This window comes from Stenella coeruleoalba (assembly GCF_951394435.1).
Source record: "Stenella coeruleoalba genome assembly, chromosome: 6".
NCBI classification, from domain to species: domain Eukaryota; kingdom Metazoa; phylum Chordata; class Mammalia; order Artiodactyla; family Delphinidae; genus Stenella; species Stenella coeruleoalba.
This window is the reverse complement of record NC_137151.1, coordinates 75,104,447-75,121,629: the sequence shown is the minus strand read 5'-3', so window position 1 is coordinate 75,121,629 and position 17,183 is coordinate 75,104,447. Positions and strand designations below refer to the sequence as shown.

At 38.8% G+C, this 17,183-nt stretch overlaps 1 protein-coding gene across 1 annotated transcript in view; it reads left to right on the top strand.

The window, feature by feature from the left end:
• The first annotated feature begins 864 nt into the window (after positions 1-864).
• Positions 865-17,183, top strand: part of LOC307188265 (pre-mRNA-splicing factor CWC22 homolog) — a 55,908-nt gene continuing 39,589 nt past the window's right edge. The window contains exon 1 of the mRNA XM_079925191.1: positions 865-1,159. The gene's annotated coding sequence lies outside the window, so the exon portion shown is untranslated. The remainder of the gene's footprint in view (positions 1,160-17,183) is intronic.

Below are 17,183 nucleotides of genomic sequence, written 5' to 3'. Positions count from 1 at the left end.
CATATCAAAACTAATTCAGTCTTAAAACTATTCTGTGGGGTGGGTACTATTATCAGTCCTATCTAACGAATCAGGAAATGGGCACACAGTGTGAAGTAACCTGCCTAAGGTCAATCGTCCATGAATATATCAATAGATTCATGATTTAAACATAAGTTGTGCTCCAGTGTCTTTATCCGTAATCACTTTACTCTTCTGACTCTAGGAAGGGTTTAGCAGTACCCTAACATTGTAATAAATCAGTGTTTGAAGCAACCAGGACTGGTTTATACACTTGTTTTGAGGAACATAAAGATACAGTTGTTTTAGGAAAAGAGTTTCCAAAACAGTAACAAGCAGTTAACTTTTAGGTTTTGTTACTGTTGAAAAGTAATGTTTAAGAAAATACTTCGACGGATTACCTCTGATTTGCGTACAGACTGCTGTTTCCAAGTCGGTCAGGCAATCTCCTTCTCCTCAGCATATCTCGCCAGCTGGTACCTTAACCTAAAATAGAGGCACCATCTTCTCTACAGAATTAGTTTCTCCTCATTACTTCACTCTGTGGTCCAATATTCTCCCATTCACTTGGGCTGGAAATCTTGGAATTTAGTAGGCACTTAACATGTGGTAACATTTTTGCTTTTTTTGGTTCCTGGTTTAACTATTGTAAAAAGTCTGAAGAAGGTGTCTGCTCTCCTTAAGATTTTCACGGAAAAGTGACTACACTAAGGTCTACTTTCTTGCCAACTGCTGAGAAATAATTATAGATTAAAGTAAATTTTAAAAACTCTTAAACACAACCGGGTTTCTCGCGGGCCTCCAGCACGCTCTCTCGGGCGCTTATCCGGAAGAACCACAATTCCCGTCGTGCTTTGCTGCCTTCTCAGCCTACAATTGAGCACGTAATTTCCGTCCTCATTGGCGGTGGGTTCTGGATTTTGTAGTTTGTGTCAACTTCTCTTTTTTCGGCGTCTTGGGAAGGGAAAAATGTGGCCGGATCGACGGCTCTGTATCTGGTATTACAAGACGGTACTTTAAATAAATTAATAGGATAAGGTATCAAAGTCAGTTTAGCGTCAGGTTTTTATGTATTTCACGTTCCGCCTTCCTCTTACCGCCGGGCCGGGAAGGGGAAGTGACGTGCGTCCGGTGTAATGGCGGCGCGGTGGAGCGCCAGGTAATTACCGAACTCCGTAGACTAGCTACAGGCAGCGAACTGAAGTGGGGGTGGTGGGTTGCCAGACCAGGTGGGAAGTGAAGGGGAACCAGGAGTGGGTGCGGACTCGCTGGTACGGCCGTGGGCGACTCTGGGGTGCGCTTGGGTCTCCCGCCGCGCGCTGGCCCATGAGGTTGGGCTGTGAGTGTCGGTCGGGCCGAGGAGTGCCAGCGGGTCGGGTGGGGAGGGGGCAGCGGTGAACTCCCACCCCGCCTGTGCGGACAGAGTAGCTTCCTCGAGAGGTTCCTGGGCCTGTCTCTCCGCAGTGGCTTTATTGTGGAATCCAGCACCAGTGCTGGTACTCTCGCCTTTCGTGTGCGTGTGTTTTGGGCGCGGATCACTTAGAGCCTCCCGAGTCGTTTGGGCTTCCCAAGGCCCTTTTCTTAGTGCCCCGGCCTCGGGCCACGGTTGTGGGATCCATGAATGGTAGTTAATTTAAAAACAGTGGAAGTTTCACTCTCATTTCTCTTTGCGGCGTAATGTGACTGATTCTTTAAAATTTCATTAGTCGTTTCTTTTTCATTCATTTGCCGCGTAATTTTTGACGCTTACTAGTATTTATTACTGGAGACTGTTCGTTCCTCATTACATGTGTTCTTCCTCTGTCATCCTTTATCCTTCCATAACCTGAACTACCACCAATAAGGTGATAACTCTCAAACTTGGGTCTCCAGTCTCCACATCTCTATCGAGCTCCAATCCTATAGTACGTACATTTGCACGTAACGGTAATATAATATCATAGTTAATTTTACTGACTCCAACTGCAATCATCAGTTTACCGATTTTCGCTTAATTCTTAAAACAATTCTTTGAGATAAATGGAGAACGAAAAAAATGGGGAAAGCCTATTCCAGATGCAAGAATTAAGTGATTGAAAGTGTGGTAAGAGTTTGCTTTTTTAGGTTTCCACAGACTAGGAATAACAGATAGAGAAACAAGCAAACTTGGGCTTCAGAAAACCAGTTAACTGGCCTCCTCCTTATCTGTATTTAATCTTGTTTTAGGATTGTCAGTTCACCTCAGTTAACATCCTACTGTGGAAAAGTGGATTTAGAATTGGCATTAAAAGTGTGATCTTGATTACAAGAAGCGTCTAGTATCTGTAGGAGGAGGAGGAGGCCTACTTGAATTGGTACTGGATGAAAGACTAGTAAACCAAAGATTCCAGTCTTGTTTCAGAACTTATTAGGTCTGTCACTTGGGGCAGATTACCTAACATCTCTAGTCTCAGCTTCTTCGTCTAAAAATTACAGGTTGTTTTGAAGTTGAAGAAAAATAATGCATGTAAGGCACTGAGACTTCAGAGGCCAAGAACCTTTAATATCCTGCCTGACCGAGTGGTTCTGAAAATGTGGTGTCCTGAATCAGGAGAATTAGTAGCGTCAGTATCTCCATGGAACTTGTTAGAAACGTAAATTACTGAGCTTCACCCCAATCCTGTTGAATCAGAAGCTGGGGAATGAGGGACCCTTCACTCTCTTTTTTGCCAGAGCATTTCCAAGATTCTCATGCCAGTTTGAGAGCCACTGTTCTAGCCCATCTCCTAGGTATCGGCTGTGGTTCACCCCTACTCCCAGAATCAGGTTTGCTGCCTTCTTTGCTCCAAAGTGTTTGATCTGTGGCCAGCCAGTATTTCCCTTATTATGCCGCCACATCCTTCCTCATGTTGCATAGCTTAGTTCCAATCACTTCTGGAGTTCTGACACTTCCTAGATTGCTCGACTGTCTTTCCTAAACCAGTCTTCTTAGCTCTGTCCTTTTTCCCAGCTGCTGCATTGTTAGAGGTTAAGTCTCCTCCCTGATGATTGTGCATTACCAAGAGTTCTGCAGTGGCTCCTTGTATCTGAGACCACCTAAGAGTGTACAGAGTGATACATTGTGTATTTATAATGCCCATGCCTTAACTTGAACATTATTTTCTGTTTATGGTTCACTTGTATTTGGACTGAATCTTGTACTACCTGGTATATCCTTAACTTGATATAAGTCATGACTGGCCTAGAGCTAGTTCAAGAAAGAAGTGGCTATTGGTAATATAGCTGATCCCACTAATGACTTGGAGGGCTTCCTTGCTGCAGTTCTCTACTTCTCTGTTTAAATCTGAGAATCCTAGCGTGGGAGGATAATGGAACAAAAAGGCCTCTGACGTATTAGTGTTAGCAAACTTCCAGACGTAATAAACCTGTAGCCTGAATATTTTATCTCAGTATATACATTTCCCAAGTGGACATTGGAAGAGACATTTCAAGGCCTACAACAGAGTACAAACTTTCAAAGCATTTTCTTCAGAAATAATATATCTGGAGAGGAAGCAATGATTAAAGTAAGCCTTTGCTATTTGTAGCTAAGTTAATAAATTTTTCCCAGTGAACAGATACCAAAAAGATGGTGTGGGCTGCCTTGGCCTGGGGACATAAGGGCTCCTGGAATTATCGAATAGTTTGGCTAATTGGAGGGAGAGACCCAGTGGAGGTTCATGTTTAACTTGACTTTGATCCTAACTCATAAATGGATCAGACTAGAATTCAGTACTTCCATCTCAAAAGCTACTGTCTGAGTCCTTTCCTGAATTAGTTTACCAGGACAGCTTTCTTCTAAACCTGGGGACAGGAGCCTCTGGAGTAGAATGTAGTGCTGTGTGTCTAGGGGATAGTTCATAAACTTCTCTGTGGAGGACACGGCATCCAAGTTTTCTTTAAAACTTAGAATGTGATTTACTAAATGGCGCTTTCATTAAATCTTCAGCAAGCCCACTTATAAAGCTGTGCAGTGAGAGTTGGTGAACATATCCGGCCCATATACTTAGTTAGGCAAGCTGATGAACAGATTTGGGGTGAGGGGAGACAAAGTGGTATGAATGTTGGAAAGCATGCAGCATCCTCAATAATTAGACTTGTTTTGGTAAGTTGAAGTAACTGCACCTCCAGGATCAGATTTCCTCTTGCAGTGCCTTCAAAGGAACTGGGTTTTTTTGTTTTGTTTTTTTTTTTGTTCTTGTTTCTTTTTTTCATAGCAATAGGGAGGTATATTCAAGCTGCTCTCCAGGTTAATGTGGGATGAAGACAGATAAGGAATGGCACCTGATAGGACTGTCATGATGCAATTGATGACATATAGCTTGGCTGTTCCTAGAAATAGGAGTTGATATGTGGGACAAGGCTGCTGTGGTATTCCTTGGTAAAGAAGTTGTCAAAATATCATTATAGGGAGTTAAGAAATAGGAGCAATAATCAAAAGTCCACACACCTCTTTTTATATTTGATATTAGAATTGGAACCTATTAAGTAGCAGGCACTGTCCTAAGTTCTGGATATATAACAGTGACCACGAACTTCAAGGATCCAGTGTTCTTCTACAAGGTCTTTCATCTCTCTGAGTCCTTACTGATGCTGTCTCATTGCTGGAATGACCTTTTCTCCCTTTCCTACTTGTCCTTCAAAATTCAGCTTCTAAACCCATTTCTTTCTATATGCCCCAGACCCACCTAGTTGCACTTCCTTTTTTCCAGTAGTATTGAGTTTATAACCTTGCTATAGCACTTCTCTGCTCTGCCTGATGATAGGAACTCTCATCTCTCAGACCTCAATGCCTCCTGTGCAGCTTAACATATATCTCCCCTCACTATACAACAGACAATGCCTTTAACCCTCTATTCTTAATTTGTTTCCGAAGAATGGGGGTAAGGTAAGAAAGTAGAAAAAGACCATCTGGCTTTTTCTCTTAACCTTATACTTCCTCATTTTCTCAGCAAGTGCTTTTCTGAACCACTTTTTTTTTTTTAGGAGTTTGTAAGCTTTTTGTCTTTTTTAACTTTTATTGGAGTATAGTTGATTTACAGTGTTGTGTTAGTTTCTGCTGTACAGCAAAGTGAATCAGTTATACATATATCCACTCTTTTTAGATTCTGTTCCCATATAGGTCATTACAGAGTGAACCACTTTTTAATATAATTATCAATTATGGCACCAGCCTCATTATTATTATTTTTTTAGTTCTGTTTTCTCATCTGTACAAACTTTTTCAGTTTTTATGACCTTACAAAGGAGACTCCCCTGCACAAATACAAACTTTAAGACAAAATGAAAAAGGAGCTATTCAGTGGGTGATTAGAAACACTAGAGCTACTTCTTTGCCGTAAGATATATATTAAGTAAAGTGGTGAGCGTTGTGATGTAGGTTTGAAATGTAAGGTTTTGTCTCTTTGTTATCTTGAAAATGGGTATAAATTGAGCTTAATCACAGACCAGTAAAACCGATAGTGGTAATATTTGTCCAGTGAATGAGGTGCTGGGGTTAATGAGGAAAGTTAAAATTCTTTTGCCAGCCAGTTGAGCTGTGAACCAAGTGAAGTGTCGGGAAACTGAGGCGAGACGAGGTGGGCTTGTGGGAGGTGGGGTCAAGTACAAGTGATTGAGGGTACAGTAGCAGTAACGATGTCCCTTAGGATTTATTTTATTCAGCAATTAGAGGGACTGCTACCCCAAGAACTCTTTTCTGTCAAAGAGTAATATAAGGATATAGATTGTTGATACACTGAGACAGAATTTTCATTTTTGAAATTTAGAAGGAAATTTAGAAAGTGTGGAATGATTGAATATATCATAGTGAGATTTTATTTTTTAACATCTTTTTTTTTTTTTTTGTGGTACGCAGGCCTCTCAGTGTTGTGGCCTCTCCCGTTGTGGAGCACAGGCTCCGGACGCGCAGGCCCAGCGGCCATGGCTCACAGGCCTAGCCGCTCCGCGGCATGTGGGATCTTCCCGGAGCGGGGCATGAACCCGTGTCCCCTGCATTGGCAGGCGGACTCTCAACCACTGCACCACTGCAGCCCTTTTTTTAACATCTTGATTAGAGTATAATTGCTTTAAAGTGTTGTGTTAGTTTCTGCTGTATAACAAAGTGAATCAGCTATATGCATACGTATATCGCCATATCCCCTCCCTCTTGCGTCTCCCTCCCACCCTCCCTATGCCACCCCGCTAGGTGGTCAAAAAGCACCAAACTGATCTCCCTGTGCTATGCAGCTGCTTCTCACTAGCTATCTATTTGACCTTTGGTAGTGTATATATGTCAGTGCTACTCTCTAACTTCATCCCAGCTTACCCTTCCCCCTCCCCGTGTCCTCAAGTCCATTCTCTACGTCTGTGTCTTTATTCCTGTCCTGCCCCAGGTTCATCAGACGCTTTTTTTTTTTTTTAGATTCCATATATATGTGTTACCCTACAGTATTTGTTTTTCTCTTTCTGACTTACTTCACTCTGTATGACAGACTCTGGGTCCATCCACCTCACTACAAATAACTCAATTTCGTTTCTTTTGATGGCTGAGTAATATTCCATTGTCTATATGTGCCACATCTTCTTTATCCATTCATCTGTCGATGGACACTTAGGTTGCTTCCGTGTCCTGGCTGTTGTAAAGAGAGCTGCAGTGAACATTGTGATACATGACTCTTTTTGCATTATGGTTTTCTTAGGGTATATGCCCAGTAGTGGGATTGCTGGGTCATATGGTAGTTCTATTTTTAGTTTTTTAAGGACCCTCCATACTGTTCTCCATAATGGCTGTATCAATTTACATTCCCACCAACAGGGCAAGAGGGTTCCCTTTTCTCCACACCCTCTCCAGCGTTTATTGTTTGTAGATTTTTTTTGATGATGGCCATTCTGACCAGTGTGAGGTGATACCTCATTGTAGTTTTGATTTGTATTTCTCTAGTGATTGGTGATGTTGAGCATCTTTTCATGTGTTTGTTGGCAATCTGTATATCTTTTTTGGAGAAATATCTATTTAGGTCTTCTGCCCATTTTTGGATTGGGTTGTTTGTTTTTCTGATATTGAGCTGTATGAGCTGCTTGTATATTTTGGAGACTAATCCCTTGTCCATTGCTTCGTTTGCAAATATTTTCTCCCAATCTGAGGGTTGTCCTTTCGACTTGTTTATGGTTTCCTTTGTTGTGCAAAAACTTTTAAGTTTCATTAGGCCCCATTTGTTTATTTTTGTTTTTACTTTCATTTCTCTAGGAGGTGGGTCAAAAAGGATCTTGCTGTGATTTATGTCATAGAGTGTTCTGCCTATGTTTTCTTCTAAGAGTTTTATAGTGTCTGGCCTTACATTTAGGTCTTTAATCCATTTTGAGTTTATTTTTGTGTATTATGTTAGAGAGTGTTCTAATTTCATTCTTTTACATGTAGCTGTTCAGTTTTCCCAGCACCACTTATTGAAGAGGCTGTCTTTTCTCCATTGTATACTTTTGCCTCCTTTATCAAAGATAAGGTGACCATATGTGCGTGGGTTTATCTCTGGGCTTTCTGTCCTGTTCCATTGATCTATATTTCTGTTTTTGTGCCAGTACCATACTGTCCTGATTACTGTAGCTTTGTAGTATAGTCTGACGCCTGGGAGCCTGATTCCTACAGTTCTGGTTTTCTTTCTCAAGATTGCTTTGACTATTTGGGATTTTTTTGTGTTTCCATACAAATTGTGCAATTTTTTTGTTCTAGTTCTGTGAAAAATGCCGTTGGTAGTTTGATAGGGATTGCACTGAATCTGTAGATTGCTTTGGGTAGTATAGTCATTTTCACAAAGTTGATTCTTCCAGTCCAAGAACATAGTATATCTCTCCATCTGTTTGTATCATCTTTAATTTCTTTCATCAGTGTCTTACGAGTTTCTGCATACAGGTCTTTTGTTCCCTTAGGTAGGTTTATTCCTAGGTATTTTATTCTTTTTGTTGCAGTGGTCAATGGGAGTGTTTCCTTAATTTCTCTGTCAGATTTTTCATCATTAGAGTATAGGAATGCAAGAGATTTCTGTGCATTAATTTTGTATCCTGCTACTTTACCAAATTCATTGATTAGCTCTAGTAGTTTTCTGGTAGCATCTTTAGGATTCTTTATGTATGGTATCATGTCATCTGCAAACAGTGACAGTTTTACTTCTTCTTTTCCGATTTGGATTCCTTTTATTTCTTTTTCTTCTCTGATTGCCATGGCTAAAACTTACAAAACTATGTTGAATAATAGTGGTGAGAGTGGGCAACCTTGTTCATGATCTGAGGGGAAATGGTTTCAGTTTTTCACCATTGAGAATGATGTTGGCTGTGGGTTTTTCATATTATGTTGAGGTAGGTTCCCTCTATGCCAACTTTCTGAGAGAGTTTTTATCATAAATGGGTGTTGAAGTTTGTCAAAAGCTTTTTCTGCATCTGTTGAGATTATCATATGGTTTTTCTCCTTCAGTTTGTTAATATGGTGTATCACATTGATTGATTTGCGTATATTGAAGAATCCTTGCATTCCTGGGATAAACCCCACTTCGTCATGGTGTATGATACTTTTAATGTGCTGTTGGATTCTGTTTACTAGTATTTTGTTGAGGATTTTTGCATCTATGTTTATCAGAGATATTGGCCTATAGTTTTCTTTTTTTGTGACATCTTTGTTTCGTTTCGGTATTGAGGTGATGGTGGCCTCGTAGAATGAGTTAGGGAGTATTCCTCCTTCTGCTATATTTTGGAAGAGTTTGAGAAGGATAGGTGTTAGCTCTTCTCTAAATGTTTGATAGTATTTGTCTGTGAAGCCATCTGGTCCTGGGCTTTTGTTTGCTGGAAGAATTTTAATCACAGTTTCAATTTCAGTGCTTGTGATTGGTCTATTTATATTTTCTGTTTCTTCCTGGTTCAGTCTGGGAAGATTGTGCTTTTCTAAGAATTTGTCCATTTCTTCCAGGTTGTCCATTTTGTTGGCATATAGTTGCTTGTAGTAATCTCTCATGATCCTTTGTATTTCTGCAGTGTCAGTTGTTACTTCACCTTTTTCATTTCTAATTCTGTTGATTTGAGTCTTCTCCCTTTTTTTCTTGATGAGTCTGACTAATGATTTATCAATTTTGTTTATCTTCTCAAAATACCAGCTTTTAGTTTTATTGATCTTGCTATTGTTTCTTTCATATCTTTTTCTATTTCTGATCTGATCTTTATGATTTCTTTCCTTCTGCTAACTTTGGGGTTTTTTTGTTCTTCTTTCTCTAATTGCTTTAGGTGTAAGGTTAGGTTGTTTATTTGAGATGTTTCTTGTTTCTTGACGTAGGATTGTATTGCTATAAACTTACCTCTTAGAACTGCTTTTGCTACATCCCATAGGTTTTATGTTATCATATTTTCATTGTCATTTGTTTGTAGGTATTTTTTGATTTCCTCTTTGATTTCTTCAGTGAGCTCTTGGTTATTTAGTAGTGTATTGTTTAGCCCTCATGTGTTTGTATTTTTTACAGTTTTTATCATAGTGAGATGTACTTTTAATTTAAGGCCTGATTTCTCTGTGGGTAGCTTTGCAGATATTTAAATGATCTTTTTACCCTGCATGGGTAGAATGCAGTGGAACCCTACAGGTTAGTAGTATGCATATATTTTTTAGAGGCAAGTTGGGCAAGTTCTTATAGCCAAGAGATGAAGACCTTGTGAGAAATCTTGTTAGGTCAAAACCGACTTGCCTTCTTCTAAAATGAAATGAGGATTATCTTATTATGGGATCTTCCCTAAATGGAGCATTCCCCCTACTTTCTCTTGTATACAGTGGCAGAGAGAATGGGGAGATTTGATTTTATCTCCTATTAACTGAGAAAGCAAAATCAGTGGGATTTGATGACTGACTGGGAGTGAGGAAAAGGAAACTGTGACTTGGCTAGCTTTACAGGTAATATCTTAGAGGAAGTGCTGGTTTGAGGAGAGGAGGAAATGAGTTCCAGTTTGGACTCCCCTAGTTCAGAGGGCCTTTGGGACATCCACATGGAGGTTTCTATAGGCATTTGGCGATAAAGATTTGGAACACTGTAGAAAAGATTGAGCTGGAATAAAGTCATTCTTATGAATATGAGTTGAAGATGTGAGGGTGGAGATGGTCTTCCAGAAAGAATATGGAGAAAGAAAAGATAAGCACTATTCATTTGTTCATTTAACAAATATTGAGACTTCTATTTTGGGATTACAGCAATGAACAAAACAGATAAAAATCCATGAGCAAAGATTAAACTCTATGGGATAGTAAAATGTTAGAGGGGTGGACAGAAGAAGAGACATACAAGAGCAACACCAGATGAACTTGGCACCCCCGTAAGTTGAGAAGTGAGAACTTCAAGAAGGGGGTTAGCAGTACCAAGTGCTAGAAACAACATCATAAAATAAGGAAGTGGCCCCTGGATTTAGCAACAAGGAGGTCATTATGTAACCTTGACAAGTACTATGTAATAGTGGGAGTGGAAAACCAGATTGTGGTGCGTAAGAGGGCTTAATGGGAGATTAAGAATTAGAGGCAGCCAGTGTGGACTCATCTACCAAAAAAACCTGGTTGTGTAGAGAAAGAGACTGGAAGTAGAAAAGGGGTAGGATCCAGGGCATTTGCCCCATAAATGACATAATTTATATTTAAATGAATCAGTAAAGAAGTTCAACATATAGAATTTTTCTTTAAAACCAATTCATGTGGAAATCAATACTATAAATCAAGAAATAGCTGATAGAAATTTGGAAACACAAAAATTGACAACTTCCCTGCTGTCATAGAGCCTGCATTCTGGTGAAAAGCAGCACATAACAGGATGGATCTTCCTATGTACCAGCAAAAGAATGCTACTTAAAAAGTGTTTAAGTAGTATATCCAAATGATCATATCACTTTAATGTCTTTGGTAACTTAAACACAGACTAATTTGGACTGGTTTCATCGTGTAGGAAATGAATGGGGGGGTAATACCTCCTCCCAGTTTATAATGAGTAATTTTCAATATGAATATTGGTATTACTGATTCCTTAAAATGATAAGAACTTTTAGGTTTTTGTCATTTTTTTAACTCATCTGAGTCTCACTGTCTTAAGATGTCCCCAAGTTGGTCCTGTCTCCCCTACATAGGGTCAGAGACCAGTCAAGGGTTTTTATATTGTTTATTCCTCATCACTTAAAAACCCAAACAATATCCAATACTATCTGCACAGTTTTTAACCCTGTACTTCAACATGGTAACCTTCAGTTATTCAAATGGTTATGCATCAGAGTGCATACCTGATGTACAATGGTGTACCAGGAAGCAAACAGGGAGGACAGGTCTGCAGTTCTTTATTTGTAATTCTGATTTGATGTTCAGAATTTTGTTCAGATTATAGAGAAGAAATACAGTGCAGATATATTTATTAAGTAGTTCCCCTTTGGGGATCCAGGGCAACATCCTGTAATCAAATACATGTAATATTTCCACAGTGCATCAAGTGAAGAATCACATTACATCTCAAGTTAGTGCATGTCAAATTTTGCTGCCAAATGAGTTTGGCACAAGCTAAAGAAAAATCTGAATTTCAAGGCTTTTCAGATTTCAGAATTGCAGATAAGGGATTGTCACCCTGGTGACTTTTCCTAAAAAGTTTTGGCCCTTTTATTTTCTTGAAATTGTGAACCTGTGCTGAATTCAAATTACAGTATCATTTTTTTCTTATGTGGCATATCATGGGGCAAATTTCTCACTAATATGTATATATCCAAAAATACAGCAAGAAAAACTAAGGAATCACTTTTCTTAAACAATGGAGTTTTCCTTCAGTACAAATAGGGAAAAGCCATATCAATTTTGTCATTAATGCTTAAGAACTGTGGCCAGGGAACTCCCTGGTGGTCCAGTGGTTAGGACTCTGCACTTTCACTGTGGAGGGCGTGGGTTCAATCCCTGGTCGGGAAACTAATATCCCACAAGCCATGCTCTGCGGCCAAAAAAAAAAAAAAAAAAAACACGAAGAACTGTGACCCATCTGTTACTCCTATCTGTTCCCTGAACAGGAAAATCACTATTTGGAAGGGTCAGGAGCTTGGGTCCTATTAGTAGATTTTCCCAAGGATACCATCGCCTTTTTTTATTAAGAACAGATTTAAACTAGCTTTTATTTTGAATACTATTTAATATTCTATTTTCTCCACTGGGCAACTAACGTTTGTTTTTAACTCTGTTTTAATGTTTGGAGTTTGCCACACCTGCTGTTACTATTTAGAATGCAGAAGAGCAAACTAAAGGAAATCCACTTCTTTGACTTTTTTTTTTTAATTTAATTTTTTTTTGGCTGCAGTACGTCTTCCTTACTGCGCGCAGGCTTTCTCTAGTTGTGGCGAGTGGGGGCTACTCTTTGTTGTGGTGCATGGGCTTCTCATTGCAGTGACTTCTCTTGTTGTGGGACACGGGCTCTAGGTGCACAGGCTTCAGTAGTTGTGGCTCACGGGCTCAAGAGCGCAGGCTCAGTAGTTGTGGCACACGGGCTTAGTTGCTACGAGGCATGTGGGATCTTCCTGGACCAGGGCTCAAACCCGTGTCCCCTGCACTGGCAGGCAGATTCTTAACCACTGCACCACCAGGGAAGTCCTTCTTTGACTTCTTTTAACAATTTTAGGACAGTATGCTTCCACAAGTTCCTCCAACATAGGTTGAGGACACCTAAGGGACAATGATAGATGTGTTATACCGAAATGATTGAGAAAGCATTGCGTTTCAGCCATTACTTAAATATTTTCTCATTTTCTGAATATTTGAGATAACTGTGGAATTTATAATTTCAGAGTTTCCAGTTAACAGTCTAAAGCATTTCTTACAAATCTTATTGAATATTTTGCTCTCTGATGCTTGCTGAAGCTACATCTTATTATAAAATATCCTTCTTGCTCAGGAGAGCAGGTGTGGTTTTGCTGAGTTGCTTACTTGTGACAAGGAGAGAGAAATTTAATAATTCATCATAAAATCCACACAGTGATTCTAAGAAGAGCAGTGAGAGCTATAAACTCTAGATAAATTGCTCTCATTGCAGGAATTTCCAATTAGTCTAAGTATCAAGCATGCACATGTTGAACTCTCATTATTTCCCTACAGGCATATTCTATATAAATGTGGATGATGATAGTACTTCATGCATTTTTTGTTAGAACTGGGTAGCAGTCTGCAGTATTGTCAATTTCACACTTACCTTTTGGGAGGTAGAAATGTAACAGGTTGTACTTGATTGCCAGAAAAATGTTTGATGATGATGGTTAAACGGAAGAAAGGTGAAAGATGACACTGATCAGAAAAGTCATTAAATTTAAATGGATGAGATAATTTGAAATAAAAGGCATTAAAAATTGCCCTGTGTCTGTGTGTAGGTAGGTTGAGAAGAGAAACCAGGTTTAAGACCCAAGAGGGATAGTCAAGGAAAATACTAGGTCTTGCACAATAGAGTCAAGTGATTTATTTTTTCATATTGTACCTACCTGGTCACAGTGAATTCTAGGTATGCAGATTAAACAAGGGAATCCTTAAAATTATTCATGTTTAAAAAGAAGTAGTGCCTCATTATATTAACATCAAAAGCTTTACTATCTGGAACTTCAGAAGAATGGATCAGTTTAGAAAAGAAAAATTTTCTGGATAATAGAGATCATATCTGTTTACATTTTATAATTTACCAATTTGGCATCAATTTATTAATGTTGGCATTTTCATTGGGATACAATATCAGATGGTTTTAGCATCAGATAAACTTTTTTGAATTTTAATGCTGTTTACTAGCTGTGATTTACTGTACACATTGCTTCAACTCTGTACCTCAATTCTCTCACTGAAAAATAAGACTTAAAAAATCACGAAAGCAGGGTAATCATGAAGGTTGAATTAAGAATATATAAATGAAGTGCCTGGCATAGTGTCTTTGTGGCTATAATAATGTATTATTATTTGTTATTCTTATTATTGTTATCTTACTCTAAATTACATGTTTCTGACTTCTAACACAGGAAATGTAATTAGTTCATCTCTGGATATCTCAGAAACATCATTGTAATGTGCTATAGAATCTGTTAGTGTGGATGGCAAATTAGTTTGTTGGGGGCTACTGTATACATTGGCATTTCTTCCATTGGCTGGTTTTGAATGGTGTTGGGCCGCCTGCGTACACCACTGCACTATTCCTATCAGCTTTGGGACACTGATCATCGTATTATTTTAAATATTTATTTATTTATTTATTTGGCTGCACCGGGTCTTAGTTGCAGCACGCGGGATCTTCATTGCGACATGCGAGATCTTTTTTCAGTTGCGGCATGCAGGCTCTTAGTTGTGGCATGTGGGCTCTTAGTTGTGGCATGTGGGATCTAGTTCCCCAACCAGGGATTGAACCCAGGCCCTCTGCATTGGGAACACGGAGTCTTAACTGCTGGACCACCAGGGCAGTCCCATCATCGTATTATTTTAAAATGACTTGTCTCATTGAAGAACTGTAATATAGTTGAGGAAAATGCTATTTTAAAGTTTGTATATTATTGGCACTAAAGTTTAAACTATCTCCTTTATTATCAATTTGGGCACACTATATAGGTAACAGCTGATTTTGAAATGAGTCTTATTTCGGGTACATGCTAAGATAAGTTCTCTTGGGTAGAAAATATGTATCTAAGGATTTAAGTAATTCTGAGAGTCCAGATCCCACCCTTTTCTCATTCTTCTACCCAGAAAACCATGATGTGAATATAAAAATTGTCAGCAAGTTCACAGTCTTAGTGGACTAGAAAGTGTTTTCTTCCATTATTTTGTCTCCCATGAAGAGAAAAGACCTTCAGTCCATCTCCTTTTTTAGAAGAAAGGCTCCATAGAGGAGTTAGTGCTGAATTCAAGTTAGCATGAGTCCTGCTATATAAAGAAATCCCATTTTAGAGTAGGGCAAATTGTTCAACTTTGGATCTAAGCAAGGTCTACATATTACATATGTTAAGTCTGTTAGACCTCTTTTATTCTTTAACAGCTGTGCCATTCGTTTCCTTTTTTGTCCCCCATGCTATTGAATTGTTGGAGAAAGTGCTTCAGTTGTCTTGTATGTTAAAGCCCATCAATGAAAAATCCCCAGTAACGTACCTAGTAGTCATCAGATGGTCTTGGCAGGAATTTGTAGACTAGAGAAAATTTGTGAACTAAAGAGTTGCTGGAACAGTAAGTGGTCGTATCTTTAGAACGCGCGAGTCCATGCGGACACCATTTTGTGTGGGTTAGATGGGTCTGGACTAACCAGAAATAAGAATTTGACCCTAAATAATCCATGTTGTATATCATGACTTAGATTGGTTTAATTTTTCTCTTTTGCAAATGAGTGGAAATCCATTTTACAAATTGTGGTTTCTGTTGTCAATTGTCAGTTGTCAATTCTTGGCTGTCATCAAGGCAGTTTTTTTGTTTTGTTTTTTTCATTTTATTAATACCCCTTCTGGTTACTCAATCTAAGCTGAAGGATAGACTGTTATCTTCTGGAGATGTAATCAATCCCTATCTGCACTGTTATTCAGTGGGTCATGATTGTATATCAAGTTTGTGATGGTAGTAGTATCTCTAGTGCCAGGTTTTTCTTGTTGTTTATGTAAAATGATCATTTGGCATCATAGTAGCTGCAGAGCAGCATTTAAGACTCTGGAGATCACACATTGATGATTGCAACATAGACAAACTCTAAGATAAGCATTATTATATTATCCCTTATTTTCCATAATCTGAATCTGCCATGGAAAATAACCAAACAACTCTTCCCGTTAATTTGGATATGAGTTTTTTTTTTTAACTTTGCCAGTATCTGAAGAATTAATTAGTATCCTATCTGGAGATTGTCAAAAAACAAGGATCTTGGGAGTACCATGACTGAAAGGCCCCAGTGTCTGCTAATCATTTAGAATTGTGTTGTTCAGTATGGTAACCAGTAGCCACATGTGGCTATTCATGTTTAAATATAAACTTAATTAAAATTAAATAAAATTAATTTTCTCAGTCCCACTAGGTACATTTGAAGTGCTCAGTAGCCACACGTGACTATTGTATTGGTATGGTGGCTACTGACAGGGCAGAATATGAACCTTTCCATCAGTGCAGAAAGTTCTGTTATACAGTGCTGATTTAGAAGTGTTAGCCAGCAGAGAGGGAAAAAAATAACCAAGAGGATCAAGGACAAAAATATGCAAAGAAGTGCATGACAGTCACTGCTGTCTAGCATCAGGGGAAGGAGGCCCTTGTTCTGTCTTCAGTGTTTTCTCCTTCAGGATCAGAAAAGTCCTGGAAATCAGTCACAGGTGATGATGGCAGCAGTATCCATCAGCATATTCCCTGAAAAAAGTAAAGAGTACTAGGTAGAGGCTTTTACTTGGATTCTTTTGAGGTTCCTTCTGGACGATTCAATTCCTGAGGCTCATTCATAGAGGAGTGAATGTAAGGAATGAGCAAAAACTATTAATTTATATAAAAACATTATTAGAGGAGAGTGGAATCCTTTATTGAGGTATAATACAGTATCATCCTGGGAGTAAGAACAAATTATGGATAGTAAGGACATTGAGAGTTCTCTAGACTTTTAATTTTTATATAAAGTATGTTCCAGATCTCACCAATTAATAAGCATATTTAAGCCTACAGGCAAAATAAAATTTATAGAATTTATTTCAGTCTATGTATATGAATTTTTTTTAACTTGAGAAGTTCATTGAAACATTTATTGTTATCAGGTACATATCTCGTATATATAGTAAGACTGAACTCAATACAGGTTTTTTTCCTCTTCTTTTCCTCTCTCAATTTTTCATGTTTTGTTTTCATTTTAAGGATAATAAAAGTGTTTTATGAACATATTTAATCATCTGGATGACTGCATTTCAGTGCTTAAATTTGTGTTTGTGATCATGTTATAGTAGATAGTGTTACTTTAATTATCATGGCTGATTTTTTTTTTTTTTTTTTTTTTTTTTTAGGGCTGCATTAGGTCTTCGTTGCTGCGCGCCGGCTTTCTCTAGTTGTGGCGAAGCTTTCTCTAGCTGTGGCAAGCGGGGGCTACTCTTTGTTGTGGTGCACAGGCTTCTCATTGCGGTGGCTTCTCTTGTTGCGGAGCACGGGCTCTAGGCATGCAGGCTCAGTAGTTGCAGCACGTGGGCTCAGTAGTTGTGGCACACGGGCT